This window comes from Tursiops truncatus, chromosome 7, assembly GCF_011762595.2.
Source record: "Tursiops truncatus isolate mTurTru1 chromosome 7, mTurTru1.mat.Y, whole genome shotgun sequence".
Classification (NCBI taxonomy): domain Eukaryota; kingdom Metazoa; phylum Chordata; class Mammalia; order Artiodactyla; family Delphinidae; genus Tursiops; species Tursiops truncatus.
In genome coordinates this window covers 1,545,897-1,560,349 of record NC_047040.1, presented here as the reverse complement: position 1 = coordinate 1,560,349, position 14,453 = coordinate 1,545,897, and positions in this window count along the sequence as shown.

Genomic DNA, 14,453 nt, shown 5'->3' with positions numbered 1-14,453 from the left:
CTGCGTTCTGTAGAGCAGACCATGAGATGCAGCGTGCGTGCCTGTGTGCATGGGGTTTGTTGAGAAAGCTTCTTTGGAGAAGCCATTAGCCTCGAGGGCACAGGCGGAGGTGGGGGGGGGGAGCACGTGGGTGCCCTGAGGGAGCTCTGGAGGGAATTGTACCTGAGCGTGTCCTCCAGGCCAGGGCGCAGGCTCTCGAACCCGCCCCAGCATGTAAACTCCCAGATGGTCACCTCTGGAGGCCAAGTCCAGAGAAGGTCAAGGATGCAAAACCCACCAGAAGCAAAGAGCACATAAGCCGGGATGGGCACGTCACACTGGCAAATTGGTTGGCGGGGGGGCATCTTGGTGGCGAACGAACAGCGTCCACTCTCCCGGGTTTTGCTCCGGGCTGGACGATGCTTTGTGCCCATGGTCCCCTTCCTCCCGTGTCCCCTCCATTTACCTTAGAGACACCCCTAACCCCGCCCTCCCAAAGATCCTCAGGTGGTTAAAAGCAGCATTGCTTTGCTACTGAGGACCCCCTCAAATTGTGAACTGGAGAGCGGCTACGGCCATCATGAAATGCTCCAAAGGCAGTCAAGCTGCTTTTATTTTCCATCACGAAAATGGCTAAACGTAAGCCTGATGCCAAGTACGGCACCTGGCAAGTAGCCCTCCGGCTTTATCTGTGTTCGCCAGCCTTGCGGAGGACTCATCTAACTTATTTCAGACTCGGCCGTGGAGCGGGGAGAATATTTCAGGAACAAAGTCTGGTCTGAGGGTGGCAGAGGCCACTGTCTGAGACCAGCCACAGCCAGAGGAAGCAGGAGCCAGGCGCAGCCCTTCCCGCCACCGGAGCCCCTTCCCTTCCTGGAACCAGACAACCAGACCCTACAGAACTTTGACCTTGAACTTTAACAGAGCTCTTCCCGGACCTGCCACTTCTATCACCCTGATGCTTCCCTGGAGACGCCCAGGAAAACAGGGTCAGGGCAGCCTGGTTCCATCCCTCCTCCCTTGGGTGAATCACAGGGTGGAAATCCTGGAGGATTTTCTCTAGGAAGAGGCATTTGAACCCTGCTATGGGCTGAAGTATCATCTGGAGCATGGAAGGGAAGGGAAGGGAAGTGTGTTCTAGGCCAAAGAAAGGCACACGCCACGTCACAGAAGTGGGAGCCTGAGCTGGGCCTTCAGGGCCTGACTCTGCTTCTGTTGCTGGAGCACAGAGGCAGGCGAGGTTCCAGGCGCCCGGAGCCCTGCGCTAGAAAGAGGGGCTCCGATCTGCAAGAAATAGGAAGCCACACGGTCCTTGAGGAACCGAGTAAAGCAATGTGACCAATAGGGGAGAGAAGCGATTATGCATGCAACTTCATCTATAAGAGGAAGACGCCGCAGCACGAAACGCTGACAGTAATTATGCTAATGACATCATGGACTGCATAATAGCTCCCAAATGTTCTGGGAAGAAATTACACATCCAGACAGGTTCAAGCCCTCCAAAGTTAATTATACCAAATCTGAGATCCTCCATACAGGACCTTCCCATGTTTAGAGAGGGTAATAGCAAACTCAGACAGATTTTTAATCTAACATATACCCATCCTTCAAATTATGAGCTCTAAGCGATGTTGTATTTCCTCGGCTGTAAACAGTTTTGAGGTTAATTACTCTCCAGTGAAGAGTCAATTAGAAAAGGAAGCTCCCTCAACCCCCTGCTCAACATAAGCAGATTAAAACAGACATTTCAGACCCTCATCAGAGCCAGGTTTGCGAGGGAAAATACTAGTCTATCTTATTTCTTGCTAAAAAAAAATCATCTGGACCACTAAATGCACCACGGAGCTTGGTAGGAGAATGATCCAGGGCTTTCTGGAGCGCAGACAGCCTGGTTGGGCCCTCGGTCCCCCAGCCTGACTGTGTTCCCACAGGCCTGCCCCCGAGCCTCCACCCCTACGGCTTCCTTTCCTCTGGGGGAAGCCATGCCCCAGTCCCTTTACCCTCCCTGGGTGGATTTTTCTCCACAAGCTCTCGGCCAATGTCTCAGCCGCCCTGGGCTGTGGAAATCCTGCATGTTCTCCCAGGTAGGCCAGTGCCCGGAGCCGACGTGCCCACGGGCTTCCCGTGGGGCCTTCGCGACACCTCTCCTGCTGTGGGCTGCGCGCCCGTGACCTGCATCACGCTTCTCCAGTTATGGGACCTCTTGGACTTTGTTCCAGAGGAAACGGGAAGCCTTTGTGTTGGAGGAGAGAGTGAGGCTGGTGACGGTGGCAGGCGGGTGATAAAGGGTGAAGGATGCTGACTGGGCAGCAGGAAGAAGGGGCACCCGTGTCCTGAGAGGTCGTGAAAGGCTCCCGCTGCCCCTCCTCTGCAGCCCTGCTCAGCCCTCGGGTCGCGGGTGCGGGCACGTCTCTCCCACTAGAGGCCATCGGATCAGGGCTCCTGGTGCGTGTGTGAGCTACCGGGGGGCCCAGCTGCTGGGATAAAGGGGGCTGGTGTGCTGTGCGGTGGTAACCCTCCAACACACACACACACACACACACACACACACACACACACACACACACACCACACACACACACCATATGCACAGTAAACACCACGCACACCTCACATGCAGTAAACATCACACACACACGTCACACATACACATATAACACACACATCCCATCCCAGCCACACACTCCACTTCCTCAGTGGCTTCAGGTTCTCTGTCTCCCCCCCGGGCCTCCATCAATGTTGAGACCCAGGAGGGTCACCATCAGACCTCTGACCACGGTCTCCTGAGTTCCTCAGTGTGGACACCACCTGGGCCAGTCAACGGAGGCCTCCTGTGTGTGTTTGGGGGGCGTGTGACCGGCTGTGCCTGTACTGGGGGTGGGGGATGCCTTCAAAGGCCTCCGCAGAGAGGCAGGCTCTGCAGTGGGGAGGGTGTGTAAGTGCAGAGCGTGTGTGTGGTGTGTGGTGTGTGTGTGTGTGTCGGGGGTGGAGGGAGGGAGGCAGGGAGGAGGGGAGGTCTCATCCAGGAGGCCTGGAGGGAACCTGGCTCTTGCACCCAGGTGGCTGGCGGGGAGGTGTCAGGCAGGCTGTGTTTTCTGCGGAGCGGACAACCTCGGAACGTCACCCCCAGCCCCCCGGGTCTGGGCAAATGCAGCTCCGCGGGCTCAGCTGGGATGGGCTGGGGTCGTCTGCTCCGGTGTCAGGCTGACCCCAGTGGCTCCCTGGGCAAGGGGCAGGAATCGCAAGGAGGGTGGGAAGTAGGATGTGTGGACGCGTGTGTGACGCATGGCGTGTGTGTGGCAGGCTGTGTGTGCATGTCTTGTGTGTGTGCATGTCTTGTGTGTGTGTGCAGACATGTATGTGGTGTGTGGGTATGTGGTGTATTGTGTGTGTACATATGCACAGTCGGATCCCGTTCTCGTGATCGTGTGCCTGGCTCTGGGCTCTGGGTTGAGGGGCGCGGCAGGGGGGACACGCGGACCCTCGCCCTCATGGATTCCAAGTCTCATCGCTTTCCACGCGCTGCGGCTTCGTAACATATTGGGGTATCCGATGCTCTATGACCATTTCAACAGCTTTATTGGAGTATAAGTGCACACATTTGTGTGCAGCTTGAAGCATTTGACACACACATGTGCACACACACTTGAAATCATCACTGTGACCAAGCCTGTGAGCAGGTCTGTCACCGCGTGTCCTCCTGGTTCCCCTTGGTGACCCCTTGGTCCTGCCCCCAGGGCCCCATCCACAGGCAGTTACTGACCTGCTTTCTCACATTATAGATCCACTTTTAAGTTTTCTGGAAATATCTATAAATAGAAACACAGCATGTATTCCTAGTCTTTTTTTTTATTGATCATTTAACTATTTTTAATCTCATTTTTTCTGATTTGTACATTTTATTAGAAGTGATATTAAATAAATACATGAATGAGACATTCTTCTCGGACAAGCAACATATTTCAAAGTTCTCTTTCTCAAATCGTTTTAATTATCAAGAACATTAATATGAATTTATTGTGCTGATACGTAAAACTGAACTCAGACATGAAAACCGCCCTTACTCTTTTCCTATTCTTTTTAAAATTAAAAAATACCACGTAGTAAAATAGACTTTTTTCTTTGGGTTTACAGTGCACGAGTGTTGACAAATGACAACCTTCGTGGAACCACCACCACAGCTCCAAAACGCCCCCCAACCCCTTGTGACTTCATGGTCGCCCCTCCCCGTCATGACCCCTGGCAACCACTGTTCTCTTGCCCTTCATCATACATTTGTCTTTTTTAAAATGGGATAAAAATGGAATCAAACGATATGGAGGCTTTGAGGCTGGTTTCCTGCCCTCCATGTGATGCCTCTGGCTTCGTTCCAGCTGTTGAGGCGGTTTGTGGGTGAGTCGTGCTCCCCTGCAGACGCCCCAGTTTGTCTATTCGCGTGGTCAAGGGCTTTTGGCCGCTTCCGGTGTTTGGCAGGTGTGAACAGAATCAGGCTTTGTACTACAAGGAAAGTTTGATCCTTTGGCGTCTTTGTGAGTGAGGGGGGGGCTTCCACTGTGCTGGTGGGAACAGAAACCACCACCACCCTTCAGCATCTGGGTGTTGTTTCCCCAATTCTTTTGGGTGCTCTCAGGGGGTTTCCCCACACCCGCGCCCTACTGGGCTCTCAGCTCAAAACTCAAGGGGGACTCTGCATGTTCTCCGGAACATTCTCTCTGTGCGGCTCTCTCCTCTCCCAGCTGTGCCCTGCTCACTCTGGCCGCCTTTGGCCTCCCTAGTATCCAGCTCCACCTCCTTGGACCCGCCCCGCTGCCTGGATGCTCTCTCCAGGTGGTAACCTGGGGCAGCCCCCGGGCTTGACTCGTTAGTTCCTGTCTGTCAGGGGTCACTGTCCTGCTTTACCTGACATGCAGTGTCTCGAACACTATTGCTTCACCGACTTTGTCCAGGCTGTTAGTTATTTCAGATGGAGGATACACCCAGCCCCTGTCAATCCACTGTGGTGTGAAGGGCAGTTTCCAGCCCAGGACAACTACCCTTTAGTTTTCTGCATTTTATGGCCTTCTGTGGCTGTAATTCTATGTTTAATTTTTCATATAAATGCTAGAATTAGCTTGTCAAGTTCCTGCTGTTATTTTATTAGGCTCACATTAAGGTTTCTAAAAATCATTAATGTAGCGATTCTTCTGAAAATTGAGTTCTTATCCAAACTTAAGATACATCTTACCATGTATTCAAGTCTTCTGTATCTCAGTAGGATGTTAAACTTTTCTTAATACAGTTTTGAAAATTTCTGGTTCAATCTGTTCCTGGGTATTTTATTTTTTGTCTTCCTTCATATTTTAACAGGTTATTATTTATGTAAAACTTTGGTGCAGTAATTTTGTGACCAACATTACATTCAATTTTTAAAATTTGTGACCATTTTCAAGTACATTTTCAGCTCAATTTGCATTTCATAAGCAAATAGTCAGACGCTGCTTCCTTCCTCCTTATTTAGTTACATTTCCTTATTGCATCAGTTAGCACTTCTAGAAGAGTGTTAAATGATGTGGTACTTTGGAACATCCTTGCTCACTCAACAGTAAGGAGAGGGTTTATTCTCTCTTACTATTAAGACGGGTTATACTTTTAAGTTTGAGATAAACATTCTGATGCTTCTAAGGGATTATCTAACCATCCTTTATTATCATTAAGTGTTTGAAGCCAGTCTGGATATTGAATTTTAAAGAGTGGCTTTCAAACTCTGAGGAGTGGAGACCTCCTGTGGCACCCAGATTGAGTAGCCCCGTTTCTCCCAGGTCCCCTCTCTTTCAACTAAAGATCCCTGGGCACACACAATGATCAGGTCCAGGAAGACTGACAAATGGAAGGAAGGAGGTGGGCTGCTAAGGGGACTCAGGACTTGAGGAAGAGACACGGGGAGTCCTTGGGGTCCCTCATGGGCTTCAGCCCAGAACTGACAACAGACACAGACAAAAAAGACCTCAAGAGCAGTGTATTCCCCTGGCCAAAGGACGGCGCAAGGGTCGTCTAAGAGCAGGAAACTATTTTGGCAACGCCCGCCCTCCTCCAGCCAAACACCAAGTGGACAACTGCCCCCCACCCTCCTCTGGGTTCAGCAGGGCCGACGGGGAAATTGGTGTTCCATCCCAGCCCCTCTCTCTCCACCCTGCCTCACAGAAGCAGACGGCCTGCTCAGATTCCCCTGCCTGGTGGTGTCGGGAGGGTGATATATTACCTGTAGGGGAAAGTAGCTTGAATGCTGGTGGATTTCTCATCTGAAATCAGGGAGGCCAGAAGCAAGTGGCAGCCATTTCTTAGTCCTGGAAAACATCCCTCATGAAGGGGGGAGTAAAGACGTTTTCACATCAAGGGACACTAAGATAATTTGTTGATAATAAATCTACCCTTGAAAAGTGGCTAAAAGAAGTTCTTTAAACAGAAAGGAACTGGTAACAGAAGAAGACTGGAATTTCAGAAAGGGAAGAAAAACATTAAAATTGGTAAAATAAGGGTAAATCTCATAGATAATCCTTTTTCTCATGAGTTTCTTAAATATACTTGATGGTTGCAGCAAAATATAACATCACTGGATGTGGTGCTCAAGACATTTAGAGGAAATACTTAGGGTCATGGTTTTTAAAAAGTGAGGAGGGAGGGTAAGAGGATTTAAATGGAAGCAAGGTCACTACACTTCACTCAAAACCTTGGTATTAGAGACCATAAGTTACATATGTGAATTGTAATACCTAGAGCAACCTCCAAGACAACACCACATGATAGACCCAAAAACACTACAAACAAATCAAGATGGAATTCTAAAAAAGTGTTCAGGTAACCCACAGGAAGGTAAGGAAAGGGAAACAGAAGAAAGGTAAACAGAGGAGATAAAAAATAAATAAATAAAACCGCAGACAAGCCCTAACACATCAATAATTACCTTAAATGTAAATGGTCTAAATATACCAGTTAAAAGACAAAGATTGACAGAGTGGATTTTAAAATAACAACAACCATGATCCAACAACACTCTGTACATAAGAAATGCACTTCAAATATAACAATACAGGTAGGTTGTAAGTAAAAGGATGGAAAAAATGTACGCCATGAAAACACTAATAAAGAAAAAGCAGGAGTAACACTCTTAACATCACATACAGCAGACTTCAAGAAGAACTACTAGAGACACAGAGAGACATCACATAATGATAAAAGGCTCAATCCAACAGAAGCTATAACAGTTCTAAATGGTGTGCATCAAATAGAAAGCATTAAAATACATGAAGCAGAAACTGATAGACCTTAAGGGAGAAATAGACAAATTCACAATTATAGTTGGGCTCTTCAATACACCACTTTCAACAACTGAAATGACTATTACACAGAAAACCAGCAAGGTTATAGAAGAACTGAACAACACAATCAACCAATGGTATCTAACTGATATATAGAGAAAACTCTGCAAGCAACAGAATAATATACATTGTTCTTCAAGCAACCATGGAACATTCACTAAGATAGATCATATTCTGGGCCACAAATCAAACCTCAACAAGTTGAAAAGATTTAAATCATATACAGTATTTTCTCTGACCATAATGGAATCAAATTAGAAACCAATACAGAAAAACAACAGAAAAATCACTAAATACTTAGAAATTAAACAAGGCACTTCTAAGTAATCCATAAGTCAAAGAGGAAGTTTCAAAGGAAATAAAAGAAATACATAGAACTGAATGAGAATGGAAACATGACAAATCAGCAACATGTGGAATACAGCTAAAAGAAACGCTTATAAATTTTTAAATGCTCTCATTAGAAAAAAGAAAAATATCACAAATCAACATTCTAAGTTTCTAACTCAAAAACTAGAAAAAGAATAAAATAAACCAAAAGCAACCAGAAGAATGGAAATAGTAAAGAGTAGAAATCAATGAAATTGAAAACAGGAAAACAAATGAGAAAATCAATGAAACAAAAAGCTGATTCTCTGAAAAACAATCAGTAAAGTTGATAAACCTCTAACAAGACTGACTGAGCTAAAAAGAGAAAAGATATAAATTACCAATATCAGTAACGAAATATCAGGAATGATAATGGGGGCTATCACTAGGCTGCCTGCAGATATTACAAGGATGATAAAGGAATACCACAAACAATTTTATGCTCATAAATTTGGCTACTTAGAGGAAATAGACCTGTTTTTCAAAAACTACAAACTACCCAAGCTCAACTAAGATGAAATAGATAAGCTGATTAATCCTAAAACTATTAAAGGAGTTGAATTTGTAATTAAAAACTCACAAGTGATTATTGACAAAGGGACAAAAGCAGTTGAGTAGAAAAAGGATAGTATTTTCAACAAATGATGCTGGAGTAGTTGACCATCCATAGGCAATAACCAGACTAAGTCAAACCAAAACAAACCAACCCCCCTCAGCCTCAACTCCAGACCTTATGAAAAAACCAACTTAAATGGATTGTGAGCTTAAATGTAAAATTACAAAACTTCTGGGGAAAAAAAGACAAAATCTTTGGGACCTAAGGCTAGGTGAAGAGTTCTCAGATTTGATAACAATGTCAAGAAAGGAAAATCTGATCAATTGGATCTCAACAAAGTTAACAACTTTTGCTCTGTGAAGAGGATGAAAAGCCGAGCTCCTGAGTGGGGGAACATATATGCAAACCACATATCCAATAAAAGACTTGAATTTAGAAAATATAAAGAACTCTTAAAACAACAATTAAAAAAGCAAACAATTCAATTAGAAAATGAGCAAATACTTGACAGTAAGCCTGGCAAATTCGCACATGAAAAGTGAAAAGAAGTTCACTATCATTAGCCATTAGGGAAATGCAAATTAAACATGAGGTGAGGTATTAATGCACACCTATCAGAAGCGCTAAAACAAAAAAGAGGTAACACAAAATGCTGGCAAAGATGTGGAGAAACTGATCCCTCATTCATGCCTGACAGAACGTAAAATGGTGCAGCTTCTCTGGAAAACAGTTAGCAGCTTCTTGTAAAACTAAACATGCAACTACCATACGACCCAGCAATTGTTCTCTTGAGTATTTCTCTCACAGAAATGAAAACTTAAGCTCACACAAAAACAGTACGCCAACATTTATAGCAGTTTTATTCATAATAGTCAAAAGCTAGAACAGTTTGGGTCTCCTTAAAGGAGTGAGTGGCTGAATAAACTGCAGTGCACCTACACTGTGGAACAGACACTCAGGATCAACAAGGAGCCAAGTACTGATACACACAACTTGATGAATCATGAGAGAATTACACAGAGTAAAAAAATCCTATACATGCACCACAATGTTCATTGCAGCACTATGTACAGTAGCCAGGGCATGGAAGCAACCTAAAAGTCCATTGGCAGAGGAATGGATAAAGAAGGTGTGGTACATATACACAATGAAATATTACTCAGCCATAAGAAAGAACAAAATAATACCATTTGCAGCAACATGGCTAGACCTAGAGATTGTCATACTGAGTGAAGTAAGTCAGACCAAGAAAGACAAATATTATATGATATCACTTATATGTGGAATCTAAAAAAATGGTACAAATAAACTTATTTAAAAAACAGAAATAGAGTCGCAGGTGTAGAAAACCAACTTATGGTTAACCGGGGGAAAAGCGGGGGTGGAGGGGGATAAATTGGGAGGTTTGGGTTGACATATACACACTATTGTATAAAAAAATAGGTAACTGATAAGGACCTACTGTATAGCACAGGGAACTCTTCTCAATACTCTCTAATGACCTATATGGGAAAAGAATCTAAAAACGAGTGGATATATGTAGATGTATAACCGATTCAGTTTGCTGTACACCTGAAACAAACACAGCATTGTAAATCAACTATATTCCAATAATTTTTTTTTTAAAAAAAGAAAACTAAGGGGCTCACCATATGGATTTTTTCTAATGATCTTATTTGGTGGCTGATATAATAGATTTTCTTATGTTGATCGATCATCTTATTCTTCAACTGAACCCTGACTGTTGTGCACTATGCTTTTAATGCTCTGCTCCATCCCACTTGTTTATATTTTTTACATTAATATTTCTGAAGGAGACTGTGCTGAAATCTGCCTGCGCATTCTGTTAGCTTTGTGTGCTACTATTATGATGACTTAATAAAAAGTATTTGGATGTTTCACTTTTCTATCTCTGCTCTCAAACAGTTTGGGTAGCATTAGAATGATGTGTTCTTAGGAAGATAGATATATTTATCCTTGTATTTCTTGCAGTTTTTGCTTTAAAGGTTTTAATATTGTATTATGTGGCACAGAAGAAATTTGACAGGTATTCATTTTAGATCGCTCTGTTCTGTTTTGTTTTTCTTATGTCGCTTTTCCCATAATCCTTTTTCTCTACTCCCCCGAGTCCCTTTGCCTAATGCATCTCTTGTAGCGGCATATCTGTACGTTTTGGGGTTTCAGGCTAGAATCTTTTTTCCTATTGATAGATGAGTTTTACCCATTTATATTTAATATGACAATTATTTTTTTCTAGTTCTGTCATCTTATTTTGTCTTTTTAGGGATTATTTGTTTAAGCTATATGACTCATGCTGTTTGTGTGTTTTGTGTGTGTGTGTGTGTGTGTTTGTGTGCACGTGTGTGATTTGGGTGTTTTTTGTCTGTTTGTGGTCTAGTGGCTGCTTATAGCTTTTATTAATATAGTAAAACCTCTGTTTGTTTCTTTTATCCTTTCTCATAACTCTCCTTCCTCTCTTCAACCTCCTAGTTTAGGTTACAGTGCATTTTTAATTTCTTGTGATTATCTTTAAACAGTTTTATGAAAGACTAAAATTTCTGGTACTTCATCAATCAGTTTAAGTATTTATTTCCACTCCATCTCCTGATTTTGTTGTTATATTATTATTTCTTCACTGGCAAATCTATAGAATCAAGTCTGCTCTATAAATGAAATTCACATAGAAGCTTAGCTATGGTTCTGTATTTATATTCAGGGTATCATCAGAGTTTTGAGGACATCTTCTTCCTTCATCTCTCAGATGACTGGATTTCGTGAAGTCTTTTTTTTTTTTTCCTCAAATAGAGCTTGGAGGTGCCATTTCCCCAATCCTTTCATGTTTGAAATTGTCTATATGTTTTCTTTACATATGAGCAACAACTTGTCTGGGGGATACTCTGTAGGCAGAGAAAATCAAAGGCCAGTCTGGTTTCTCTCTGGTGGCAACTTAACCTTTACTTTTTCTTCCCCAGATGCTCACAGGATTCTCTATTTATTTTTGAAATCTAGTCATTTTATTAGGATATGGCTGTTCTGTTCAAATTTTTCATATGATATAGTATGCCTCTTCAATGAGCAGATTCAGGTCTTCTTTTATTTCAGTTTTCTTCTATTATATCTTTGCATCTTTAGTTTTTTGGTCCTATTTGTTCTGTTCTCTTTTTGGGGGAACATCAAGTTTGAGTATGTTATTCCTTTTTTTGTCTGTCTTCCAGATCTATTATTTTCTCTCTAATCATGTTAACATTGTTTTCTTCAGCTATATTTTGCTCTTTCAAATTCTTGACTTTTTAGCAATATCCACTCATTTTTTCTATTTATTTCGTGGCTTTTATTTCTGTATATTTAAAGATTTCTCTTCCATTTCTTTGTCTGAACTCTAGCGGTTTATTTTTTATCTCTTGGGACCTATGTACTTTGTATCTCTGCTTTCAGTTTTTGTTTTCAGGAAACTGTGTTTTAACTTTTCTTTGACATCAGGAGGAATTCTTTTACTTGAAATGTTTTTATTCTCCTTTGAAAGTGTGTTTTCTCTTGCCCTTTGATGACAATGCTGTTTCCTACATTTTTCTGAATGTCTATGAAGGACATGGGTGCATCTTTTGACTCGTGTTTAGATTGGAAGGGGGCCATTTCTTTCAGTAGCATCTTGCTGAAAATGCTGTGGGAAATGGGCAGGATGGCTGAGGAAGGAGGCAGCCTTGTTTCAATGTTATTGAGAGCAATCTTTAGAAACCAGCTCTCCTGTTCACTACTCCTGGGCACTTATTCATGCTCCTACTCTGAGCATCCTCAGTTCTCCCCTTCCAAGTGGGCCGGGGGTCTGATTGGCTCATGTGGCATCTTCCATGTCCCAGACTTGGTGTAACTCAGCATTTGTCTCTCCTGCTGGCTGTGATGACCACCGTCCCTCTCCACCCTCTCCACCCAGCTGCACCAACAGCCAGTTTCTTCTAAAAATAACTGCAATGAAAGAATATTTATCACAGGCTTGTTATGACCCAGACACAGTTCTAAGTGCTTTGCATGGTCATCTCATGTAGCCCCTCCTCAACACTAAGAGGTGATTATACACCCTGATATCGGAGGAAACGGAGATGGGGGCTGAGCAAGCTGCATGGAGTCACAGCCTTGCAGGTGGGATATGGGCTCGGCTGCGGGCCTCAGGTGGTCTGATTCCAGGGCCTACCTTCTCAACACCATGTACCTTGTCTTCCAGGCTCCTTACACAACCTCATTTCTCCTGGCACCCTGTGGGGTTGGACAGGGTGCAGGGACCCTGGTGCTCCAGTAAGGGACCATTGATTGGACACATCAGAGCTGAGACACCTATTCTGAAGAACAACCTTGCTTCCCACCTTTGCAGGTGGGCTCAGACGGTTCTTGGCAGTGCTTGCTCAGGGACGTGTGTCAGGATGTTTCCTGGTTTCTTTGGTGGCAGGTTTTATTTTTATTGATAAGGGGATGCATCACCTGGATTTCCTCCAAGGGAGGACTGTTGCCCCAGCTTCTGAGTGTGCTGGAGCAGACACTCCCATCACTGTCAGAACTTCCACATCAAGGTTGGCTCAAGGCAGGTGAATAAAGGCCGGACACTGGGACCAGTGAGAGGCAATGCCAGTGGGCTGTCCTTCCCTCTCCACACCTGGCTGTTCCTTCTCATTCTCTCTGACTTCCATGGGTCTCCACCCAGACACTGCTGCCTCTTCCCTTTGGCAGTGCTGGCCCTGTCCAGAGTCTTCTCTTAATGTCACATTCCTCCTCCCAGCTCTGGTGACCTGCATTGCCACCCCTCTCTCCTCTGGATCTGGACAACTTGCCTTCCAGCCAAACTGTGACCCAGTCTGGCCTCACCTTTCTGGTCCATCCCTACAGGAGGCCCGCCGGAGGCCCTGATGTCAAGCCCCGCCCCGCCCACCATCCTCTGGCCCCGCTCCACCACAGTGCCTCACCCCGCCCCAGTGTCCACTCAGACCTGCTGAAGGTTTTGTCACCATATCTCTTCCCCGACACCCCTTCCCCTCCCATGGATGCCCACTCTGGTCCAGGCCCAGGTCTCAGCATGACTCAACGTTCGCTACCTGATTCTCCCCTTTCACCAGAGGCTCCGACACCAGTCTGGTGGATGAATTCCCTACAACACCACTGGCAACACCTTGTAAATCTTCAGGGGTCCCTGCCCCTCCCTGAGGCTGGGTAAGGCCCCAACTGGGCCGACTCCTGTGTCGCTGGCTCTGCCTCCCTTGTCCCTGCCCCCACTTCCCATATTTCTCTACTGGCCTCGCCCCCACTGCTGGGCCCACAGCTCCTCTCCCCCCCACCTGAAACACCTGTACCCCTGACAGACGCAAGGTTGCTCCCACCCAGCCTGGAGTAACCCCCGCTCAACTGCAGAGATGATCACCCAGGTAATTCAGGGGCAAGACACAAGTGCCCACCTGGATGGTCCAGTAGGAGGAGGGATTGTGGCGAGGCTCCTCATGACGATTCAGATGTTCACACGTTTGCGTCTCATCTGCCATAGACGGCTGGTGCTCCCAGGATGGGAACCTGCCCGCTGCTTCTTCTCTGGCCACAGAAATTCCTTTCACACGAAATATGAGTCAGGTAGCTTCCTTACCCCCAGAGACCAGTCATGGAAGCAGAGGCCGGCTGCGGCTGAGACCACAAATGGGGGCTTGGATTTGGGTTCCCCTCATGCCTTCATGGGGGCGCAGTGCGTTTGCCACTTCTTCACTCTCTGTTCCTAGTTCCTCCACGTGGTGCCCTGTGGGCTTCAATCACAGCAAACATGTGAGACAGAGCTTTAGAAGACACACAGCGCCCTGTGATTTTAACCCGAGCTGATGCAATTACCCTAAATGAAGCTAGCTGAGGGTGTCAGGGAGGAGCTGAGGGTGTCAGGGAGGAGCTGAGGGTGTCAGGGGGGAGCTGAGGGTGTCAGGGGGGAGCCGAGGGTGTCAGGGAGGAGCCGAGGGTGTCAGGGAGGAGCCGAGGGTGTCAGGGAGGAGCTGAGGAATGTGGAATAATCACCATGTTTTGGTCTGTGGTTAATGCTTTGCATCAAGATGGCATCAAATGAGGGATAAAGAAGTCAAACATTTTAATTGACTGATAACGATGTAAGATTCTTTGATTATGCAAAGGGCCCTCAGGTAGCAAAGTGCCTAGAGCAAAATTCAGCCTGGTTTTTT